The sequence below is a fragment of the Suricata suricatta genome, chromosome 11 (assembly GCF_006229205.1).
Source record: "Suricata suricatta isolate VVHF042 chromosome 11, meerkat_22Aug2017_6uvM2_HiC, whole genome shotgun sequence".
NCBI classification, from domain to species: Eukaryota; Metazoa; Chordata; class Mammalia; order Carnivora; family Herpestidae; genus Suricata; species Suricata suricatta.
In genome coordinates this window covers 93,373,291-93,392,324 of record NC_043710.1, presented here as the reverse complement: position 1 = coordinate 93,392,324, position 19,034 = coordinate 93,373,291, and the positions used below count along the sequence as shown (strand labels likewise).

The 19,034-nt window shown below is 47.7% G+C and overlaps 1 protein-coding gene across 1 annotated transcript in view; it reads left to right on the top strand.

The window, feature by feature from the left end:
* POU2F3 (POU class 2 homeobox 3) overlaps window positions 1-19,034 on the top strand; it is a 77,656-nt gene that overhangs the window by 38,384 nt on the left and 20,238 nt on the right. The window lies entirely within an intron of this gene.

The following is a 19,034-nucleotide window of genomic DNA, read 5'->3' as shown; positions in this document are numbered from 1 at the left end:
CCATCATCCCCAGTGAGGACAGCTGACCTAGACCCACCAGGAAATTAGGTCACTTCCACCCGGAGGCAGAGCACAAGATTTACCCGTGACAGTAGTCCTTCCACATAGAAATATAAGGGAGTGGAAAACAGGGGCTCTCCAGCACTCGAAAGGGGCACCCCCAGAAATAACACACACGGCCTGTGCCCTCAGAGAATGTACTTGCTATCCAATGGGGGAGACAGGTCTGAAAAAAAACCCCTAAAAGTATCCGAACAAGGGCTGCGTAAGCCATCACTGCCTGAACAGGAAATAAAACTGGGTTCGTGGAATATCTAGGTAGATGTGCAACAGAATTAATTTTCAGGCAGGAGGTCACTAGTGACATTAAGTGAGTGCTTTCTCCAGAGTGATTTCCCCATTGATGTCAAGATAATATAACCGTGATTGTATTTATTGGATCCTGCCTGTGTGCGGGCACTGAGTGCAAAATGCATCATTGTCTACGATTATAATGCAAATATCCATTATTCCATTTAATACTGCTGGCAACCCTGGGAGGTCGTTGGGATCACTCCAGCTCCATAGATGAGGCAACTGAGGCACCGAGAGGCTAAGGAATTTTCCCAAAATCACACCATCCAGAAGCAAATTGAAAGCCAAGCCCGCCAGAGTCCGGCCTGCCCCCTCTGCAGCCCTGCGTGTCCGGAGGAGGCCTCAGACATGGTGGCCGAGCCGATGGGCTCTATCGCTCCTCATATTCCTCGTTCAAAGATGAGACCAGTAATAGCGCGTACTTGCTAGGCATGTTGCAAGGATTAATTATAGCTACGATATATGACTTAGAATAGTCTCTGACATATGGTAATCAACCAATAAACATTAGCTCTTATTATTTTCTGGTGAATGAGAACCCATAATTTTCTCTTCCTCTCTTCTCTCTGTGTGGCTGCTGAGCTGGGCTTGCCCCAGTCAAGATGGGCTTACAGAGGCTCCTAGAAGGGTAATTTTTTTCTGAGATCCCTGAGCACTCAGTCTAAGCCCCCACCCAACCCCAGCTTGGGTGGGAAGCAGGTGATAAGCGTCTTTGGTTTTGGAGACTCGGGGATGTGTCTTCCTTTGCCAGCCACCCTTGGCTCTTTGGCCTGAGGCTCGGGTAGTCAGCTGCTCATGCTTGTGGCCCCAGTGTTGGATGGACCAAGGCTTGCTGAGAGCAGGGCAGTGAGGTCCATAGGAGCAGGAGAGGCTGTGGCTTCCCAGGAGGCCTGTCCCTAGAACACTCTGATTACCAGACTGCGCAAACACTACCACAAGACCCCCCTGGAGCCCCGGCTCCAGCACTGGTAACCAACTGGAGAGGTCAGTGAGTTGCCTTTGGCAGACACCAGTGAGACTCTGGTGAGACTAAAAGCAAGGCCAGGTCTCCTGCACCTGGGAGTCTTTCTAGAGCAGCAGTGTTGAAAAGGAAGCTGGATTTGGCCCCAGTCATGGAAGCAGCCAATACTGTGTCCTGAGCCCTCAGCCCTGGGCTGAGCTCTTCACGAGAAGTATCTCATTGGAATCTGAGAGCAGCCCAGAGCCGTAGCTTTTGTGATCCCCATTTCCCAGAAGAGGAAACTGAGTCTTGGAAAGCCCAAGTGACTTGCTTAGAGCCAGGATTCGACCCAAGGATGGTGGAATGTGCCAGGCACTTTACATAGAGTTATATCTTATTTGCTGTTACTTAATTCTTACGACATCCTGGTGAGGTAAGCATGATTATTCCCATTATATAGCTGGGAAAACTATAGCTCAGAGAGGTTAAGTAACTTACCCAAGGTGGAGCTCAGATACCACAGGCCTGTGTGATTCTATACCATACTGGGCCGGGGGAGAGAAGGGGAGAGAGCCAGAGAGCGGGAGTGTGCTCCTGCAGGTGAGACGTGGCCTGATCTTACCCAGAGCCCCTCATTTGACATTTCGACAGTAGTTTTCCACTTTTCTCAAGCCCTCTCACTCACGCCGGCTCCTACAAACCTCTTACAGCCCCAGCTTGCCAGCCAGGGTGGCAGAGATGGTATCTGCAGGCTCAGGGAAGGGTGCCAGGTAAAGGGTGGGGTGGAGAAGGGTTCCCCTGGCCCCACGAGCGGCGCCTCCCCAGGCCTGTGCGTGAGAAGGGTGCAGGGAGAGGACTGTTTGCCTGTGTGCGTGCCTCCAGGGCAGGGGGTGGGACCCGGATTTCTCTCTGCCCCCTACCAGGAGTTTACTTCTCCCAGACTCCCAGCTGCAGATGAAAATACACTTTTTCCATCTCAGACTTCCTTCTCCCGGTCCAGCCCAAGAATGGCTTTGAAGGCCACTCTCAGAGTTCAGGAGCTAGACCTCTGGGCCTGGTCAGTCGCCTAGAATGGTAAAGTGACTCGCGGTTAAGGGTTCGAGCTGAGACCTATCCAGTTTCCCTTTATCCTGTGCCTCCTGGCTAATAGGCACCGTGTTCAGTGCGGGTCTGTTTTCTCCAAATCCAGCTTATTCTGCCCATAGCAGCCACCCCCCTGCTCCCATTGCCCCCTGGCGTCAAGACTCCCGTCCCTCGGCCCTGCATGGCCACTAAAACCACGTTGGCTCGCAGCCCCCAAGGATCGTTGGTTCACATCCTGGTTTGCTTTTGTTTCTTGGCAGCTCAGATAGACAGAGTTCTTCACGGGTTTTGTTGGCATAGGCTACTGCAGGGTGTCCCTGCATCGAGGCTTACAGGTGACAGTGTCGTGGTCAGAGGGCCTGCTGTGGCACCACACAGACCTGGATTCATATCTCGGCTCTACCAATAGGCTCTCTTGTCTGCCGGTCGCTTCACCCTCTCTCAGCCTCTGTTTCCACCTCCATAAAATGGGGGTAAATAATAGCATAAACCTTACAGCATTGTTAGGGGGAGGATTCAATGCCATTTTGAATGTAAAGTATCTGGGACACAGTAAAGAATCAATAAATGTGAGTAATTAGTGCTGTGACATTGGTCCCAGCTGCCCTGTCTCACATCAGCCTGGCTCCTGTGTGCCTCTTGTTCTCAGCTCTGCCCTCGGAAGACTCTGGAGGCCTGGGGTTCATCGTTTTTCCAGATGGTAGTTCTGCTCAGATTCAGATTCTTCTGAGTGTTCTTACCTGTGCCCTTGTACTTGACTCATCCCGTTACGACCTCAATAATAAGAGAAATATGCCAGGCTTGATCTGTGCCAGCTAAATACAGGCATGTCTCACTAAACCTAAGAGGGTGGCTCCTTAAATGTACGCGTAAGTCAAAATTTGAAAGCTGAATGTGATTTTTCTCCAACAAGGGAACCTGCTATTTAAAGGAATGTTAGACCGAATCTTTTCAGGCAACGAAGAATGAATGCCCTTCTACAGTCAGTTAGTACCAAACATCATCTATAGTATTTGCTTAAAGTAAGTTATAGTATTTGCTTAAAATAAGTTATAGATCTTGCTTTTCCCTCTGATGACATCTTTCAAAGAAAGTGTGTGATCCTGGGCACCTGGGTGGCTCAGTTGGTTGAGCGTCCAATTCCTGATTTTGGCTCAAGTCACGACCCCAGGGTGGTAGGATTGAGCCCCACTTTGGGCTCCATGCTGAGGATGGAGCCTGCTTAAGATTCTTTCTCTGTCTCCCTCTGCCCCTCTCCCCCACTTGTACTCTCTCTTTGTCTCTAAAAAAGAACAAAGGAAAGGGGAAGGGGAAGGGGAAAAGAAAAGAAAAAAGAAAGGAAAAGACAAGAAAAAAGTGTGTGGTCATAAAAAGAAAAATTTTTAAACTTTACCCCATCACTATAAAGGGGCGCATCTGAAGGCTTGGAAGAGGCTTTGTAGACCCCTTGTCTAGCTGGTAGACTGAGGCCTGCAAAGATTTGGACACCCAGTCACAGGGGTACACACTGATCCTGCAGAGGGTGATGGTGGAGTACTTCAGTGCCCCTCGCTCTGGGCGGGGACCCTCACAGAGAAGGGGGATCAAGCTGCTAGAGCACCAACCACTGAAGCACCACCGGGCCAGAACGGGTCAACGCCGCTCTGTCTGGAGGGGAAGCAGTGGGCCGCCCAGAGGCAAGGGGTCTGTCTCTTCCTCTCTGACATGAACCAGAACCAACTTCCTTTCTCCGGACTCGGTGCTTCCCCTTGCACTTAGCCAGGCAGCACCGAGCGCAGCTTCCTGGCTAGCAGGGTACTTCCCAGAGCTTGGCCTTGCCCAGGGGCCTGGGAGAGACAGACACTTTTCTGGCATAAAGCAGAGTAGAGAACAGCAGGGCCTGGGGTTCAGACTTTGCCCAGGGTCTGGCAGCCCAGCAAGGGCCCGGGATTCCTCGGGAATGCAGGCAGGGAAACAGGAAGCTCTGTGGGAACAGGATCTGGGGAGCCCTGCTTCACCAGAGGGCTTCAGCTCCCCTCTTTCCCCAATGCTAAGGACTTCTAAGTACTGCCCAGGTGCTCATTAGAATTCATGAGAATCCAGGGCGCCTGGGTGGCTCAATCAGTTAAGCGTCTGACTCTTGATTTCGACTCAGGTCATAATCTCCTGGTTTGTGAGTTCGAGCCCTGTACCGGGCTTTGTGGTGACAGTGCAGAGACTGCTTGGGATTCTCTCTCTCTGCCCCTCCCTCTCTCTCTCTCAAAACAAATAAATGAACTTAAAAAAATAAAAGAATCAATGAGAAGCCTCCTTGAGATGACAGAGGGTCCTGAAGTGGAGAGGAACAGATATACACGGCAGCTTGAGTCTGTTTTGAGTGAGCGCTGGCACCAGCTTTCACCTGCATTCTCACCCCTGCTCTCCATCAGGATTTCATTCATGTTTCCAGACCCAGCCCAAATGCCTCCTTCTCCAGGCAGCCTTCTGGGACCATCCCTCCACCTTCTGTATCTTGACAGGCTTCTCCTGGGAGTGGGTCTGCCTCCCCAACCAGACTGTGAAATATTTGAGGAGAGGGGCTGTTTTATTTATTGCAGTAGAGGAGTGCCTGGCACGGAGTAGACACTCAGTAAGTGTTTCCTAAATAAGCGGGCTGAGAGTTGGCATGAACCTACCTGCTGGCCCGCCCATCCCTCTGTCCTGGGTGCCGTGCACTCCAATCTCTCTGCTTCTCAGGGCCCTAGTGCTCTCCATGCTGCTCTGCTCCTGTCGTCTTTATCTCAGCAAGTGACCCACAAAAAACTCCCCCACTACCCTGGGAAGGTGAGCTTGTTGGGTTTATGCAAATAGAGTATGTCATGGGCTCCATCCAGTCTTGCTCTGGTAAATATTTCCCAACTCCGCTGCACCCTGGCCGGGCCCCGGGAGCTGTTGGCCGAGACCCAGCGGTTGCTGGGGGGCTCAGGGCTACCCTCTGGGGATCCGAGGTCTGCAGAGAGGACTCTGCCCAACCCAGTGTTTGAAACTCTTTGAGCGACAAGCTAGTAATCCAAGCCAGAAGGGGCCCCTTGACAAAATGCCCTGTGGCTCTCCTGGGACTGCCCTCTCCTGGCCGGTTAATGGAAACAGTGGGAGCAGGGAATAGTCAATGACACCTGATGTCACCGTGACTATTTTTAATCAACTCTGGAGACAAGTTGGGGTTGAATCTCGATTTCTGGAGTGTGTCAGAGACATACAGACTCTCAGGGCTCAAGGATCCCTTGGGTCAGAGGTCCCCTGAGAAAGGTCCCCTGTTCCCAGAAGGGTGCCACAGACCGCTTTCCTTCCTTCCTTCTATCCTGCATGTCCAGACTCTTACTTAGTCATAATATAACATCTTAGGAAGAAGCTTGCACTGTCTGCGGTGACATTTTAAACAAAGAAAACAGAGCAAATTTTCATAAAGCTAAATATATTCGGTTTTTACCATCTGAGCTTTTGCACTTGTGTGTGTGTATGAAAATATTAATTGCATGGAATGAAATGGTCTCACACCCCTATCAGATGGCCCTTGCCCCCCTTCAGCTCTGCCAAAGCTCGCTCAGGGATTTCAGCTGCACTACCCAAAATGCAGCCTACTCCAGGGTCAGCCAGTTGTACTGTTAGACCATTTTTTTCTCCTGTCAAGACCCCGATCAACGTCCCATGGGTCACCATCTCTACGAGTTGTCACTCTGCCTGCCTCAGCTCCAGGGCCTGAGTCTTTCTCCCCCACCTGACAGCCCTGCAGTACTTGAGAAGAGCTATCACCCCACAACCTTCCCCTTTACATGCATATGTTTGGAATTCCCCACATCATTCCACACATCAGGTTGCCAACTGCTTTACTTAAAGTAATGATACACATAATACATGAATACTTTCTGGTAGCAAAAACAATTTAATAATAGAGATGAGGGGCACCTGGGTGGCTCAGTTGGTTAAGCGTCCAACTTCGGCTTAGGTCATGATCTCATGGTTCGTGAGTTCAAGCCCCACATCAGACTCTGTGCTGTGCTGACAGCTCAGAGCCTGGAGTCTGCTTCAGATTCTGTATCTCCTTCTCTCTCTGCTCCCTCCCAGCTCATACTCTGTCTCTCTGTCTCTCTCAAAAATAAATAAACATTAAATAATTAAAAATAGAAATGAAAAGGGAGACTTTGGATCCCTGTCCCTCTCAGCCCCCTTCCCAGAGGTAACTCCTGTTACCACTGTGGTGGGTAGAGGTCTAGAAGACTTTTTTCTCTGCAGTTGCGTGTATATGGGTACAAACGGAAATGTCCAAATGTTTGTGGGTTTGAAAATGCACAGATACATACATATATGTGTATAAATTATGCTGTGTATATTCTTCTGCAACTTTTTCTTTATATTAAAAAGTAGGATGTATAGAGGCTCCTGGGTGGCTCCATCGGTTAAGCTTCTGACTTGGGCTCAGGTCATGATCTCCTGGTTCACAGGTTCGAGCCCTGCGTTGGGAGCCTGCAGCCTGCTTCGGCTTCTGTGTCTCCCTCTCTTTCTGCCCTTTCCTCTCCCATGCTCTCTCTCTCTCTCTCTCGAAAATAAATAAACATTAAAAATATTTTTAAATAGGATTTCTAGGTTGTTTCCTGGCAATACATATAATTATATGAGTTTTGTTGATGATCATGTAACAGTCTATGTAATTTTTTCAGTGTAATTTTACTTGTTTGCTACCCTATTGCTGGACATTAGGTTGTTTCAAGTCTTTTTTACAGTGCTCTGATGACCTCTTTGAATGATTTGTGCCTTCATACCTTGATACACATACATTTCAGTCTACTGATCACCCTCTTTAAGTATAGTATCTATGGGTGTACGACATTCAATTATCAGATGACGTCTGGCTAGGCCAGACCATAGTGGGATCATTCGTTCATTCACTGATCTATTTACTCATTCAACAAATGTTTATTGAGCAGGTACTATGTCTGTGTTGTGCCCTGACTGCAGCCCTTCTAAGTATAGGTAAGACAAGTCGTAGGCCTGTCTTCATGGAACTTATGTGGTCAAATAGGGGAACCTTCCTTGATGCTCTACTTCCATTAGTGTGGCCTGGCCTCCAGATTTTTTAAAGAAGATGATTATATCACACTGTCAACTTACATGCTCTCAGAATTCATGAATATCTCTCGAGTATTTTTAAATATTAAACGTTGCCTCCACTTGTATATTTAAGTTTCATATTCTAAGTAAATGATTTTGACATTTCTTCCCTATGTTTTATCTTATTACTTTCTTCCCTTACTTCCATATTTTCAAGCTTTAAAAAAAACTTTTTTTGATATCTTTGCACAAAGGACTAGGTAGCCCATTCTTTGCGAGACTGGACCGTGCTCAGAGTCCTGTGGTATGTCACGGGAGACAGCCTACCTGGATGACAGTGACGTGTTCATTAATCCTATCTCAGCCCATATGACCTCATCTTGACCTCCAGAGATGATACATGCATACATATATACACGTATCCGAGCGTACATACATGTACACATGCATGCACGCAGTAATTAGCACTTGCCTGATCTTCATTTCTGGGAGCTCCATATGAAAGGAAATCAGCCTAGTGTGGTATGGCTGATTTTTTTTTTTTAAGTCCGTGTGATACGGTAGAGATAGAGTGGATTCTGAACCAGGTGGCATCCCACTTCCTCTGCCACTTCCTCAGGGTGTGACCTTTGGGAAATCATTTGACTCCTCTGAGACCCAGTGTTCTAGGTTGGTTGGGAGCATTCACACACTAATTGCCCATAGATCTAATAAGCCCCTACGAAGTGTCAGGCACCGTGTTCACCGTGACACAGCAAGTAGGTCTCCCAGGTAATAAATACACACAGTCATTACCTTCATATTGTTTTGGTGACAAAAGCAAAAGGACCCTTCCTTGGAATATGTTTTATAGGCATTTGGCCCTAGCCCTGGAGACCTGGGTAAGAATCAAAGATGAGTTTCCTTTTGTAGGTAGGGAAACAGGTATATGGTTAGAGAATCCTCGGACTCAAGTTCATTCAGCCTTTTCACTACCAATTTGGTAACTGCTCCCCAGCCTTAGACAACTGAGTTCACACCACTAATTATGGGGGTTCGAACAACCATAATAGTCCTATCCCAGGCTAATAAGGGCAATAGGATAGATATGTACTCAATAAAAATTGAACCAAAGGGTGACCCTGAGGTAAAAGTGAGCTACGCAGAGCCGCTGTGGTGCCTCACTTATCCAGAGAGCCCGAAGCCTCACACATTTAGAACCCAACTAAGAACAAGGAAGCAAAATGAGACCTCCTACCAAGCCCTTTCTCGGGGTCTTAAAGTTTTCTTTTAGTAACAGTTGTAATGACTTTAATGATCTGGTTTTTCCAGCCCTTAGCAAATAAAAGCTGCAAATTCGAGATGGAATACTGGGGGCTGTTAGAAGCAAGCATATCAATAGTAGCAGATAAAAACCTGGTGTGAGAAAGGAGTTGAAAAACCTGGAAGAAAAATAGAACTGCAACAACAACAAAAATAGTGCGGCAGCCAACAGAGGCCAAACTCTTGGTACCCCCAAGGGCATGATTGCTTTTAAAAGGAGTTCACAATTATGACTTGAGTCATTGACTAAATTATCTTTCAGGTACTCTTTAAGGGAAAGTAGATATATATATATATATTACCTTTTAGCAAGATCTCTATTCAAAAGGAAACCAATAGATATCGATCTCTAGCTGAAATAAAAGCCTTTGGAGCCGCAAGGGATAGATTTTAGGACCAAACATCTGGTTATTTGGGAGGGGGGGGGATATCTTAGGGATTTGAAAGATGCGCAGAATTTTTTAAGTTTATTACTTATTTTGAGAGAGAGTGTGCAACCAGGGGAGGGGCAGACGGAGAGGGAGAGTTGCAAACAGGCTCCTCACTGTCAGCACAGAGTGGGGTCTGAACCCACAAACTGTGAGATCGTGACCTGGGCCAAGATCAAGAGTAAGACTTGGGGCGCCTGGGGGGCTCAGTCGGTTAAGCATCCGACTTCGGCTCAGGTCATGATCTCGCAGTTTGTGGGTTCGAGCCCCACGTCAGGTGCTGTGCTGACAGCTTGGAGCCTGGAGCCTGCTTTGGATTCTGTGTCTCTTTCTCTCTTTGCCTCTCTCCCACTTGTCCTCTGTCTGTCTCTATCTCTCAAAAATAAATATATGTAAGAAAAAAAATTTTTTGGAAAAAAAAAATAGACACTGAACTGACTGAGCCACCCAGGTGCCTCAAGATGTGTTGTTGAATTTTAAGTGAGAGGACTTGGGTTCAGATCCTGGGCCTCCTGCCAGCCAGCCGTGTACTTTGGATCAATCTCCCTCTCATGAACTTTGCTTTCCTCGACTGTAGAATGGAAATAGCATCACCTGCCTCTTCAGTCTTATGGGGATATTCTGAAACCCAACCAAAATAGTATGTTTGAAAGTGCTTTGTAAACTGTAGAACATCACGGAAAGTTCTAAGGGAGCTCTTCTTTAGGCCACGGCCCAGGTGTTGCCTGCCGTTAGGCAGTGACTCAAGGAGGGAGAGAAGGAGATGGGTTATTATTGCTATTATTATTATTGTTGTTGTTATTTATTATTGCTACTATTATTATTTTAGCTATTGCTATTATTGCTAAACATGAGCGCGCGCACACACACGCACATACAGGAATATCTGTATGTATGTTTATTTATATCATGTGCCCTTAAACTTCCCAAGCGTCCCTTTCCCCAGGCAAAAGAAGAAACCCTACAACTAACTTTAACACCTGGTAAACTAAAAAGTTCTATGCAGATACATGACATTTTGAGTGCTTACTGTTTTTCATCTTTTTTTCTTTTTTTTAATGTTTATCTTTGAGAGAGAGACAGAGTATGAGCAGGGGAGGGGCAGAGAGAGAGGGAGACACAGAATCCAAAGCAGGCTCCAGGCTCTGAGCTGTCAGCACAGAGCCCAACGCAGGGCTCGAACTCACGAACCAGGACATCATGCCCTGAGCCGAAGTCAGATGCTTAACCGATTGAGCCAACCAGGTGCCCCTTACTCTCTCTTTTTTTTTTCCTAATTTAAAATTCATAATTAGCTTTTAAAATATTGAACGTTGCTGGACTGTGTGACTTCGAAAGTGCACGCCTCTGGGAACCCAAGCCCCTCCACCCCATCGATTGTGAGCAGCTGGGTTGGCCGTGGCCTTTCAGATCTCCATCCGGGTTTGATCTTTCAGGCCCGCAGGCATTCACCAGGGGATTCCTGAAATAAACAGTCCTTTGTTTCAAAGGATAAAGTTTCAGGGGAAAGAAATGTATGTTCTGTCCTAAAATCTCTCTGTTCTGTCTCCTCCACCTCATTCTTGCTGTTTTGGCCTTGGGCGCATCCCTGTCAGCTCTTCCCTGAACTGTCACCACCAACAGGTTTTTAATCAGTGGCCCTGCTTATGGTTTACTTCTGGTTTACTTCACACCCATATTCCACACCGCTGTCGGTGTAATTGAACTGAGCAAATGTCTCTCCACACTAGACCCCTTTACTCTGGTGCCGCTTTGCCCCCAGAGTCCATCTACACTCCTTTGTGTGGTGCAAAGGGCTTCTGGGGGCCCTGGCCGCTCGTCCAGGCCTCCCTCTCTGCACCCCCATACTGAACCGCTTACTGCCCTCACCCTCTGCAGCTCTGGACAAGCTGTTCCCACTTCCTGGCATGCCCTTCTGTGCCTTCCCCTGGTGAGCCCAGTTCAGGGCTGCTCAGAAGGAGCTGCCTCCTGTGGGGCTCTCCTTACCTCCCTCCCCTTTCTCGAGCCGTGCTCTGCCCTGCCTCAGTGAATCACAATCTTTCCAGACTACTGCGGTGCGTACTTCTGATTGCTGTAAGCATTGTGTGGTTGCTGTTTACTTTCTGCGTGCTGCCTTCTAATGAACCCAAGAGGCCCCTATTCATCTCCGTGCCTCTGGTTTCCCCCTCGGTATACAGTAGGCACATACTAAATTCTTGTTGCACTAAACTGAACTGGGAAGGGGACCTTTACGGGACAGCAAACCCCTGTGTTTCAAGCATGCCACATAGAAGACCAGCTACCCTGTTGCTGTCAAAGCAGACTTGGTGTGGGAAGACCACGAGCGGTGCCTCACTTTATTTAGAATGTCACAGCAGTACAAAGGACAAGGCCCTCCATCTTGCTAGAACACTGTGCTGAAAGATATAAATTACTGGGGTGTCTGGGGGGCTCAGTCAATTGAGTGTTCAACTTGGTTTCGGCTCATAATCTCCTTGTTGGTGACTTCCAGCCCTGTGTGCACTGACGGCGCAAACTGCTTGGGATTTTCTCTCTTTGCCACTCCTTCACTGCCCCTCCCCTGCTCATGCTCTCTCTGTCTCACTCAGGGAAAATCATTTCCTTACACTGGTAACCCATGCTCCAACTTTCAGGGGCAGACTTCCAGGTCACAGGCGGTCACCCAGGAAATGACAACGAGAATCCCTTTCAGACTCATGGCAAACTTCACTCTCAATAACCATGTAGACCCTATGCACCTAAAAGTCCCAGACAACCCTTGTGAAAATGTATACACCAACCACGTACCAACATGAAAGCAACATGGAACTCTGAGGAGGCAGGGGTCCACAGGCGCGTTTTTGGGTGGGACATTTTGGGGGGAGGCCAATGGGGTTGCCTCACCGAGTGGCACACATGGAAGAGGGGGAGGGTCTGGAGGCAAACGACCCAAGTAGGAAGTCAGGCTCTGCTCTTCCTGGCTGCGTGATGGTGGGCATGTTTGGTCGGTTCTCCTGACCATTTCTGCATCCGTGAAAACCTTTGGTAGGATGATTTGCCTCATTGAATGATCATGAAGATCAAATGATGATATATTTGAAAGTGCTTTTTACTCTCTAAAGTGCTAAAAAAATATTATGTTCTCTCTGGAGCTGCTGCTCTTGGAACTAATCTGTGGAGTGTTCCACACTGCAAGCTGGTGCTGTGTGTATGCTTGTGTGTGTGTGTGTGTGTGTGTGTGTGTGTGTGCGTGTGTGCGCAGATACATGTGCATATGTGTATGTATGTGTGTCCAAGACACACAGGGCATCTGCCTTTCTTTTTATTACTCTTCTTTGGAGCCCGGAGTAAAATATACATTGGGACAGGGATTTCATGGCACAGCTGAACCTCCCCTTTCCCCTCCCCACTTATCTTCCTGATAATGAGGGCGGGAACCAGCAATATCCACCCCCCCAACCCCCACCCCCCCAGTGAATTCCTACTAGTGAGAGTCAAGGAGACGCAGAATGCTGGTTCCTAGGCCAAGTACTATGTTGTTGTATCTAGGAAATCGTGCTTTATCTGGACATAAACCTTAGCCTGTGTGGTGATGAAGAACTCTGGACGAAGACTTTTCTTTTAAGGAAATCTCATTTGAGCAGTGGGATTAGGGTCACTACTGAGTTCTGACAGGAGCCAGAGTAGGAAACGACATCTTGAGTGATAGAAATAGAAGACTGAGCCGTGCCACAGGGCAGTGGGATGGACCCAGTACCCAGTGGGGAGTTCTGAGACCTATTCTAATGGGTCCTGGGTTGGTCTCTGAGCCTGGCTTGCCTGCCACTCTAGGTCTGTTGTTCTGAGCAACTTACTCTGCCCCACCTTGGGCTTCAGGAGTCAGAGCTGTCAAGTGACTATAGGGTCAGTTGCTAGCTACACTTCCTTCCAGTTCTGTTGGGAAAGGAAGGGAACCAACACTTGTTGAATGTCTGCCATGCACCTGCTGGTGGTGTGCACTGTGAGAGTCTATGATGCTATGAATCCATCACACACAGGTCAGAGTTAGGTTTATAAAGAACTATGGAGTCATGTACACTTGGACCGGAATCTCAGCTCTATTATCTACCAGCAGTGTGACCTCAAGCAAGTTTCTTAATATCTGCAAGCCTCAATCTTTTCATCTATAAAATGGGTCTGGTGACAGAGTAAGCATACTTTCTGCTCCCGAGTCTGCTCCCACTCTTTTTTATGCATTTTACATTTCTTCAGTAGATGCCATCCAGTCTCCTTTCCTCCTTTTGTGGAGGAACAGTCTAGGCCTAGAGAACTGAATGAAGTAACTAAGTATTAGATCATGCAACTAGGAGCACCTGGGTGGCTCAGTCGGTTAAGTGTCTGACTCTTGATTTTGGCTCAGGTCATGATCTTGAGGTTCATGAGATCACGTCTTACATTGAGCTTCACGCTTGACAATACAGAGCCTGCTTAGGATTCTCTCTCTCTTTGTCTGTCTGTCTGTCTGTCTCTCTCTCTCTCTCTCTCCCCCCCTCTCTGCCCCTCCCCTGCTTGTCTCTCTCTCTCAAAATAAATAAATTTTAAAAAAAGATCATGCAACTAGTTAGAAGCAGGGATGGAACCCTAAGTCAGGACTCTTGGGTTCCTAAGCTTTGTGCTTGTTTCCTGAATGTCTTTTCTTTTTCATTCCTTTTTTTTTTTTTTTTTTTAAATCATCTCCTGCTCTGAAAAGGACAGCAAAGTCCTTCCCTGATAGGCAGCCCAGATGTATGAAGAAGAATCCAATGTGACGCCAAACAGCATTGCCTCACCAGACACTTACCGAGAATAGCCACTGGGCTCAGGAACCACTTTCAGAGTTTGATTCAGAGACCCTGCTCAGCATTTCTTCCCCCCACTGCACCTCCTACCTCCTGCTGCTTCACTTCTTTGGGGGCAGAACAGCTCTCTGTGTAGGCAAATCAACAGTTCTGTGGCATTCCTCTTAAGATAGTAGTAGCTCTGGGCTCTTCTCTACCAGGTGGGCTACCTAGAGACCCAGAAGAGTGTGATTCAAAGGGGATCAGGGTCAGAGAAAGAGAGCCCCCATCAACCTACTGGAAGGGAACATGGCAGGCATCTCAGGAAGGCTGTGAAGGAAGGTAGTAAGAAGTCATTCAAGTCCTGGCCACCATGAAATAGTCATGAGGATGCATCCTCAGTAAGGCCCCTTCCCAGAGATTTTAAACTTGAATGCATGGACTTATGTGCCAGAGGGAAAAGAAAACTTATGGCCTTAAAATGATGGGGTTTTTCACACATGTGTCAGCACTAGCAATGCTATGTCTTAAGAACGGAAGCCAAAGCATTAAATAACAAGACTGATAAGCTTGTTGCATTTCCAGAGTCGGTGCAAGCCAGGAAAACAAGGATGCCTCTTTGAAAAGTTCTTTTCGAGGAGGTAGCAACCCCAAGGGTCCCTGGCTTCCTCAGGAGGTGTTTTTCCAAGGGGCCCCTGTCTCTTCTCTTCCTTTGCCTAGAAGTTTGATGGGGTCAGGGAGAGCTCAGTGTCCTTGGGCAAAAGTGCCTGGAGGCTGGGCTGTCATTGTCTGACTGGAGACCTGGGTGAGGCCATCTCCCCAGGCACTTCCCAGAGGCACCTGAAGGCAGGAGTCTTGGACTCCCAGGGAACAACCCAGAACCACAGAAAGAGGAGAGCTTCCCTAGCGAAAATGCAAGCCAACATCTCCCGGGGGACTTTCAGCCCTTGTTCACCCTAGATGAGTTACCTGCCTGCCCCATTCCACCACTGGAAATATATTTTTAGGATCTTTTCATGAGCAACATGTTCACTGCCAACCCTTTATAGATCAGTTACAAAACAGAAACTCTTCCTTACTGCTAGGGAGAAGTGTAGAAGTGGGGGGAGAAAGAAAAAAAAAATCTTGCCTGTAATTGAAGGCAGGTTGGGAGATGTTCACGCTTTGAAATTCTCCTTCTTGTGAAATGTTTATGAAACACTTTCCACAAACGAGTTATGCAACCAAGACAACAGCTTTGATCGTTTTCATCGCCAGTGATCTGTTCATTAGTGTGGGGCTGCTTCCCCGAGAGAGAACCATGTGAAAATGTCATGGGCAGGGCAATGGGGGAATAACCCAGAACCCTCGTGCCCCATCACATGACCCCAAAATACGGTGCATAAAGAGGTCCATGATTCTATCTGGGCTAGGATACCATTTTCCATCACCTACGGTCTATGCTGTCTCCTACCCTTGGGAAGCCTGTAGTATTATTCTGTAGAAAGGGGACCAGGGGAAAGTCAGAGGATCATTTCCTTAAGAGACTTTTGCTAATGTCTGGTTATGTAACTTTATACCCATTTCTAAAACTCTCCAGGTCTCAATGAGATAGGAAGGTAAATACAAGTCCGCACACCCCCGGCTGGGAGTGTGAAGCCAGGTAAGGAATGTACGAAGCCTTCCAGCTCCTCAGAGGGGGCTCTCTCCTCCCAGAATAAGGCTACTGCTTTCTCTAGCAGGTGATGTCAGGGAGTTCATTGGGATTAGAAAAGATAATCACCCATGATGACTTTCTACCTCCCTGGTCACTGCCCAAGACTCCGTGTAATACCTGTACACAGCACAGTGGGTGGAGAAAATCCTGAACAAACAAACCTTGTCTAATAGATGCATGATGGATGGTCAGGGGATGTGACAGGGCTGAGCCCTCTGTGGGGGCCCGTGTCCCCAGGGATTAGTCCGTCCCAAGCAGGGCCTGGAGAGAGATTCCATTTGCGTGAGAAGAACCACCAAAGGGACTCTGGAGACAGTCTTCACGATTCCAGGCAGCCTGTGGGTTAGGTTGGGTTTTCACAAGTATGGGGGAAAGTGGATTTTCGTCCAATTTGCCTCCGGTTCTCACATTAGAAGTCAATGGGATTCCAACAGAAGTCTCTCTATCTCATCTTCTGGATCCATAGCCAACACCCAGTTGCCTGGAAAGGCTCCAATCTTTTCCATTCGACAGCAGTGAAAGGGAGTTTTTGATTCGGGAAAGACTTTGTTTCTTAATTTCTTAGTTTCTTCACCAGCGAACTCTTAGAGAATTGTCGAAGGGTGCGCTGGAGGCTGTGAGAGCCACTGACTTATCTGTCTCCCTTCCTCTCTTTCTGAAACCCACACACCAAAGCAGAGATTTTTTTTTTTTTTTTAGAATCTGTCACCGAAAAAGAAATATCCTTTACTGTTACTCAACCTGGTTTGTATAGGGCTCTCTTCCTTGAGGGTGCCCGTCAGCAGCCCCCACCCATGGGCTAATGAATTATGAGACGTGAAAGAGTGAAATGTCGTCAAATCACAAAGTCACAAGAATAACACACAGGGTTGTCAAGATGCCCCAGATGAACACCAAAAAAAACTGGGGGCTATCAGTCACTTCATGTTTAGACCCAGGAGGTCAGCAGTGCCCCTCAAGGACTTTGGAGGACAATTGATCCGGGAAGCAGATGAAAGGGTGAGTTTTCTGTTATGATGGCGCTGGTTTCTGAAATTAAGTGTTGCAGAAGGACCTGGCACTGACTCTAACAGATAGCATCCAGGTTGGAGGCAAAGCACATGTTTTCAAGCTCTGTCATAGCTGCACCTTCTTATCTCCATTGCACATAATGAGTCTATAAAGGAACCCGGCCACTTGCCTCGGAGCTGGAGCCCCGCCAAGCTGCCCGCGGTGGTTCTACCCAGCGTGGCTTTGGCTCCAATTTTCCATGTTCTCCCTCTGTCCCCCTTCCTCTCTCCTGTATCACTTATCCCCCCACTGGGATGAGGGATGCACCAGGGCCGGGGAGGGGGGTCTAGCAAGGAGATGTGGTGGGGGGAAGCTGGCCCCAAAAGGCTTTGCTTAAGTAAAATCCTTCGAACAAACCTTAAGGGTGGTGGTGGTGGTTTTAAATAAGTAGTCTTATCATCTATTTCTGGCTTTTTAAAAACCTGCTAACAAATGTTTCCCCAGAATCTAGGATGTGAAAACTAATTTCTAGAGGAAGAAGTAGGACACCAGAGCTGCTTAGACAGAGATGCCGAGCATGGGTGGGAAGAGCCGAGGGACCCCAGGGCTCATGATTGGGGCTATCTTGTTAATCCCTTCCAGGCGGCCATGCCTTCAGAGTCTTCACAGTCTTGGCTCTCTGCCCCCACCGTGCTACTTCCTGTTTCTCTCCCTTCCTCCTCTCTGCTTCCAAGGTTTAAGAATAAGTCTCTTTAGGTGAGAGAAGAGAAGAATGATTTGTAAAGACTGTCCCTGAAAGTAGTATCCTCTTCCCAATTTTGGTGCAACCGGGTCTCGGTGGTGCTGGTTTAGGTCTGCTTTAGGATACCACAGCAGCCTGGGCTCGCCACGTCTGCCAAAGGCAGCGCGGGACTGGAGCTGGTAATTCCATTTTAGGCCTGGAAGAGAGAAGAGTCCTATAGAATCATGTAACAGATGGAGAAACTGAGTCTCCTACAGGTTAAATGATTGTCCAAGGTTACATAGTAAGTTCAAGTCAAGTCGGGATTAGGACTTAGAAACAAGGTCTGGCTCCCTGCTGTTCAATGTCTTCCTGAATGTATCCCCCTCAAGTCTACAAAGGAATGGGTTTGGTTTATGTCTTTTATGCAGTTAACTTGCATTAATTCCCACTCTGGGCAAAGCACCATTTTTAGGATCTTAGCTCTTTCCTCCATCTCTGATGTCACTCAATGGGATCTTCCTAGCTCTCCAACCAAAGGGAATTCTTTCTTTAGTGACCTAAAGATTCATTTCGCAGCAATGAAGCACAAATAGAGCTGTTGGTCTGAATGTTTGACTTGGATTAAACTAAGACAAGAGAGATTCCAGGATGTTCGTGACATTCCCAGGGTAGACCAAGAAAATGGTTTAAGCCAGGACCTTAATTTCCTGGTCACGAATTTCCATCAGAGGGTCTCCTCAATGTCTCTCAAAAGGTATAGTCTAGATCCTATGCTCTTTGTCATATTATTCAGAGTCACTTGGCTCCCCCCACCTCCCCAGTGGACTTCCTGAGAAGCTGCAAGAGTGTCATTCTCTGGATGGGCACAAATAGTGCTTCCATCCACCCTGCCCTTGGACACCTGGGAACCCCACAGGGGGGTGGTTGGTGGTGTCATCCAAGGGTGTTGGAGAGAAGCTAGAGAGGTTTCAGATGCCATCATAGCCCCCTTGGGCTGCCACTGCAGTAGTGACTATGAAGGAAACGTGTCCCCACCTGTAGGGAGAGAGGCAAAGACTATCATCAAAGCCACGTAAGTGCAGAGGGCTGGCTGCAGAGACAGCTCACCACGCAGAAGACAGATAACTGTGGAAAACAAGGGCAAGAGTGAGGGGAAGCTGGCTCTCAGACTTTGGGATTTTGTGGACCAGGAAAGTTAAAAAACAGTATGGGGAAGACCGGGAAAGCGTTGCCTTTTTTTTTTTTTTTTTTGTCTTTGTGAGGTGGGAGTTTTTAAAATACCATTTAAGGGAAACAATTTTAATGTTTATTTAGTTTTGTGAGAGAGAGAGAACATGAGCAGGGGAGGGGCAGAGAAGGAAGGAGACACACAGAATCCAAAGCAGGCTCCAGGCTCTGAACTGTGAGCATGGAGCCCAATGTGGGGCTGGAACCCACAAACAATGAGATCATGACCTGAGCTGAAGTTGGTCACCTAACTGACTGAGCCACCCTGGCACCCCTTAACATACCATTTAGAATCAGCATCATTTCACAGAAGAAATTCTAACTTCTCCCCCCAAGAAAAAGGAACACCATCTCCAAATTCAAAAGAAATGTTTCAAGTCCCTGTAATATCTTAATTTTTTTTTCCCTTTTTAACGAGAAAGAGCATAAACTCAGACCTGCACAGTCT